This window comes from Leuciscus leuciscus (genome assembly GCF_965113295.1).
Source record: "Leuciscus leuciscus genome assembly, chromosome: 20".
NCBI lineage: Eukaryota > Metazoa > Chordata > Actinopteri > Cypriniformes > Leuciscidae > Leuciscus > Leuciscus leuciscus.
Genome location: NC_138744.1, coordinates 18,835,741 through 18,841,845, shown reverse-complemented (window position 1 = coordinate 18,841,845; position 6,105 = coordinate 18,835,741). Strand labels below are relative to the sequence as shown.

The 6,105-nt window shown below is 35.6% G+C and overlaps 1 long non-coding RNA gene across 1 annotated transcript; it reads left to right on the top strand.

Annotated features, from left to right (window-relative positions):
- Window positions 1–3,623: 3,623 nt before the first annotated feature.
- LOC309483957 lies at window positions 3,624–4,331 on the top strand. The gene is made up of 3 exons (XR_014200687.1): window positions 3,624–3,703; window positions 3,834–3,965; window positions 4,101–4,331. It is a non-coding gene; the product is annotated as an uncharacterized lncRNA (long non-coding RNA).
- The last annotated feature ends 1,774 nt before the right edge of the window (window positions 4,332–6,105 follow it).

Here is a 6,105-nt window from a genome sequence, read left to right as displayed (position 1 = left end):
CACAGCCTTGTGGACCAGTCATGCTCTTGCACTGCCGGGTAAGTTCTCTTTTGCGAGTCTATTGCGAGTAGCTATTTTGTTAAAACACAAGGGTATGTTAGCTAGCTAAACCTACATGCGCGACAAAGCCATTCAAAGCTAACTAACATTTCTCTGTTGTTTTGAGAATAGCCGTTTTGAGAATCAGAATGTTTTATTTCCATTGTTGATGAACAGAATTCACAAATAGGAAATTGCTTTGGCTTAAAAGGTGCATAACAGATAATATAATAAAATGAAATAGATAAAACAAAATATAAGGCATTCAGATATCCATTTTATTTTATTATATTATCTCTTATGCACCTTTAACTAAGCCAAAGCTATTTCCTAGTTGTGAATTATGTTCAACAATGGATATAAAACATTCTGATGCTGAAAACAGCTAATACTAATAACATAACTAATAACATTAATAACTAATGCTACTTCTGTAATTCTTCTTAATTTTCACGCTGTCAATGCAGTGGTCTGCAATGCATTCTAAAATTTTGAGTCATAATGAGCTGTTTGTGAAGAAATGATCCGTTTCCAAATTATGTCATTTTAATCAAGAAATTGAAACATTAAAAACCATTTTGCTCTTTATGGTGTGCGAGTGATAGAGCGCGGCAGCAACGAACCAACTGATAAGCTTACAGCGTAACAACATTGAATGCTCGGCCGAACAGCTGATCATAGCTTTATTATTATCCACACTGTTTTATCCATAGGCACCGCTCACGTTGTGTTTTCGGCTTTTGGAATGGAAAGAATACAACTCCTCCAGACAATCTCTCGGGGTATCTAGTGTCCGATTTACAAACGCCGTGAGCGCACCGCTTCACCATCTTGCTTGGAATCAATGTTTGTCGGACCTGCTCACATAGTAACGGTTGCTATGATGTGTGATTGGACAATGGCCGTTTTGGGGGAGGGGCCGGCGAGTAATCCAAAATAATAATTCGGTGCATGCACAATATAATAGCAAAGACTATTAAAATACGGGATTTAATTTTTTTTTTTTATCTTGATGTATCTTTTCTGTACGTCTTTGTAAAGCGCTTTGATATGCAACTTTTAAAGGCGCTATATAAATAAAGTTTTATTTTTATATTTTATAAAGTTTCCTCCTGTCATAACACGATAAACCAGCAAGCAACTGTGGGACATTTTGGTTGTATTTTGTACACCCTTACTGTTCTATGGTCTAATTTGTTATTGCTTATACAGGCATTTGTTTGACATGATGTGTTCAACATGTCTTCCTTTTTTTCTGTTACATTTGACAGAATACCTCGATCGGGGAAAAATACTTTACTATGCTTCCTTCAGGCAGGGCCGGTTCTAGACATTAGGAGGCCCTAGGCAAAATTCATGTTGGAGGCCCCCCACCCCCAATAAAAAACACTTGAAACAAATATGATTCCTAACCTTTTTATTTATACAACATTTCATTTTAAAAAGTGCATAAGTTTGGACACATTACTATTTTTTAATGTTTTTGAAAGAAGTCTCTTATGCTCATCAAGCCTGGATTTATTTGATCAAAAATACAGAAAAATAATATAGTGAAATATTATTAAAATTTAAAATAATGGTTTTCTATTTTACTATACTTTATATTTCTGTGATGCAAAGCTGAATTTAGTGTCACGTGATCCTTCAGAAAACTTTATAATATTCTGATTTATTATCAAATGTTAGAAATTGTGCTTAAAGGAGAAGTTAACTTTTAAAATGAAAATTCTGTCATCATATACTCACCCTCATGTTGTTTCAAACCTGTATGAATTTCTTTCTTCTGCTGAACAGAAAGGAAGATATTTAGAAGAATGTCAGTAACCAGACAGTTTTTGGGTCCCATTGACTTCCATAGTAGGAAAAAAAAAATACTATGGAAGTCAATGGTATCTAAAACTGTCTGGTTACTGACATTCTTCTAAATATCTTCCTTTGTGTTCAGCAGAAGAAAGAAATTCATACAGGTTTGAAACAACATGAGGGTGAGTATATGATGACAGAATTTTCATTTTAAAAGTTAACTTCTCCTTTAATATTTATTTTATAACCCGTGATACTTTTTTTCAGGATTTTTGATTATTAAAAAGTTGTTTTAAAAAAGTCTTCACTATCACTTTTTATATATTTAACACATCCTTGCTGAATATTCCTGTTTTTTTCTGTATTTTTGATCAAATAAATGCAGGCTTGTAGAGCATAATAATAAACTTCTTTCAAAAACATTAAAAATAGTAATGGGTCCAGACTTTTACCGGTACTGTATGTACATATTAATCAAACTTTATCTAAGGTAATCTCTTTTTTGTTTAATGAAGATGTTATTGTTGTTTTTGTTATTTTGCTGTTTTATTCAATTTATTCACAGTTCCAGAATCCCACTTCAGTAGATGAGCATAAGTGCTTTTATATTGCATTGCTACCTTAAATATGCTATAGCCTACACAAATCAAGTGGAAGAGAAAGACACGATCGCAACTGAGCAGAAAAAAAATATATAAACTGATATTATTGGCGTAATGTCAGGGTATAATCTAATCATCAGCAGAATTTAGAAGATAGACCCATAGATATGAGATCCTTTATTTGAAACATTTAAAAATGTTGTAGTGTGTTGGCTTTTTAACTTAGAATACAGACGTCTTGTCTTTTAATTTTGTAGCTTTTTTACTAGTCAGCTCCCGACGCGATGTTATTCATTGTACGCGCAAATTCAAAGCGTCGCGTCTGGGCACGTTAATGACGCTCGCGCTCTTTTAAACTCGTAATAAAGCGGTGAATGATTTTTCCAGAAATGACGCTGATCTACAGTACAAGTTTATATTTAGAATACATTGCAATCACTCCAAAATAGATGACGACAACTCACACACCTGCATTATGAGCTGTGCTTCTTTGTGTGCTTATTAGGCTTTTGCCTCGCAGCACCTTATGGATGTGTTCGTTACACATACTTTCAGAAGCCGGCACCCGCCTTGTAACGGACACATTAATTGGTTTAACTGCAGTAATGTAACAGTCTATGGTTAAGATAAACATCGTCACTATTTTTAGTTAAATATTGAAATAAATTGTAGATAGGACATTTGTAAAAAAATTTTTTTTTTTTTTTTGTCCCTCTTCTGTCTGGGCCCCATCCCGCCAATCGGGCCCTAGGCACGTGCCTAGTTTGCCTTTGCGTTAATCCGGCTCTGCCTTCAGGTCTCTCACCGGTGGTCTGGAGATCAGTTGACACCAACACATACGCCGCACAACATTCTTTCCACATTAATTATTTTTTGAGAAATGATAATCAATCTGATACAAACCTGTGATACAAAGTTAGTTAATCTATTATGTGCTGTTACTTTTAAGTGATCAGACATATGATTTCCATCTGCCAAATGAAAACAAAAAAGGCAATGGCTTAGCCATGCCATGGCACCCTAGCATTGTGGCATAAGGTTTTGCATGAGCAGAACTGAAAAAAAAAAAAAAAAAAAAAAGTACTTTACATTCACAACTAAAGTGATTCCCTTTTGTTTTGTTTTGTTTTTTAGGTGTGGATGACCGGTGGATAGCTATTGTAAGTATGGTGTACTTTGGATATGTAATGTGTTTTGCATTTATTTCTTGGGTGATCACAGCATTTGGGAGCATGTCTGCGACTGGCAATGCATACAAGGTAAAGGGGAATTTTAAGAGTTAAAATTAAAGCTGTTTGTTTATTGTTTGTATTTATTAAGTTTGTTTATTCAACAAATAAATACAAGGCGGCTCTGATGATATTATGCCATGATATATAAACATTTCAGATAAACCAGCTACAATCCTCCACAATGTTCCAAAAGCTGCCCAGAGTGTTGCGCCAACGTACCACTGCCCAGTACAAGTGGCACTGGGATAAGGAGAACATCCTTGACATCGTGTCAAAACAGCTCAGAAAGGTTTCTAACTGATTTATAAATATGAACTTCATATAACACACAATACGTTTTTCTGCTGTTCAAACAATCATTTGGCTCAAACAGTATATTTTTATAGAAATCATTTTTAATAGTGCTATGTTTTCCGTTTCAAAGGATATCATGGCAGAAATATGCTCCAACCTGTTGAACAAAGGCATGTTTTTGTCGCTTAACAAAGAATTCACCGAAGCCATCTTGATGAAGTCGGACAAGGAGTTCTTCAATGCTGGTGACATCATCATTCATCAGAATGCTCAACCTGACAATATGTTCTTCATTGACTGTGGACGGGTGCTTGTGAAGAACATGTTAGGCTTTCCAAATGGAGCTGTGTGATGGAGATCACTTTGGGAGGTGATGTATGAGAAACTTAAACTTATTCAGTTGAGAAGTAGTCTCGTGTAGAGGTTCGGCATAAAGTCTGGTCCACATTGCAGTGCTAGTCAAGTCAAAATTTTGCGCTTTTCAAATACACATTGTTTCAAAGCAGCTTTACAGAAAATCATGTTAATGTTTATAATATCTGAATTTCTGCATGGCTCTGATAGTCAAATTTATCAGATAATATAGTTTACATTTTGCAACAATACAAGCAATCAAGCAGTTGAGATCTGCTATATACATTATGCTGATACTGTATGAATGCGAATAAAGTTGGACATGCTTAAATATCCAACCTTAAATAAAGAGCTGGGTAAAAATGTAAAAAAAAAAAAAAAAATCAGGCACCTGAGACTAGTTAATTAGTTTCAGCTGTCTGATTTTTATATATATACATACATACACACACATAATAGATATATATATATATATATAATATCTACTATATATATTTTTAAGAAATATTTAAGAACAAGAACATTTGGACATCAAAACATGCACACTTAGAGCGGGTGTTTAAACTTTTGCTTTAAATGCAATTTGTTTCATATCAAAAGGAACCTCTTGTCTGTCGCTACGTTATCAGGGTCCTCTTTACTCCGCAGTGTTTTTCACTGCATGAGAAATCAGACGTGTGGTTTGAGAGCGTGAGAACAGCGTCAATTACATGAGTTTCACACTCAAAAAATGCTCAAAATTAGATTACAGAGCTTGCCAGATCAAGAAAATGTTTTCCCAGTTTTGTGTGCAGTATTGATCAGATGGTCAGTCAGATAATGTTTGCTGTGAAACTCCAATGTGTTTTAAACAACCAACCTCATACTCACCATTTTAAGAAGTTTTGTGTTTCTGCAGAGATCAGCTTCCTGTTTGGTGGAAGGCAGTTGGCCACAGTTTCTGCGCTGACCACCTGCAGCCTTTTCACCCTGTCATTACAAGAGTTTCAGGAGATTGAGGAAGAGTTCCCACATGTTGTGAACGAACTGAGGGGAGCAGCTCAACAGTATAAAAATCTAGAAAGTAAGTCTTGCATTATGAGTTGCTTTGTACAGTCATCGGGAGGGGACATGTTCGGTTCACCTAGTTTTGTCGTGGCCATGACACATTAACTTGTGGGAACGTGATAATAAGTTGTGGCCACGAGATAATTTTGTCGAGGTAACGCATCCTTATTTCGTGTAGTAGTGGGAAGTTCGGATTATTTTACTAACTCGGATCTTTGAATCTCATTCATCAAAATAAACGAATCTTTTTCCGAGTCATTTCGTTCATTTCAGCAGAATGTATTTAAAATGTTACATGTAAGCCAAATTCCCCAAACACATCAAATGTTGATAGCATTTAGAATAAGAAAAAAATTGCAATGCAAGGAAAAGGCCAAATTATGAGAAACAGAAACGATTAAGTTAGGCTCCGCCCCTGCACACCTGTGCCCCGTTGCTCTAATGGCTCCTGTTGAGTATACAAGCGGAGTGTGAAACAGAATGAGGCACGCAGCGGTGAAACCCGGCTTTCAAGGGATGGTTCGGAGTAAAATCAACCATGCACCATGACCTCGAGCCAAACACCCATGTAGTATAACAACAAATTATTATTATTTTCGAAGTGTTAAAGGGTTAGTTCACCCAAAAATGAAGATTCTGTCAGTAATTACTCACCCTCATGTTGTTCCAACCCCGTAAGACCTTGGTTCATCTTCGGAACACAAATTTAAATATTTTTTATTAAATCTGAGAGC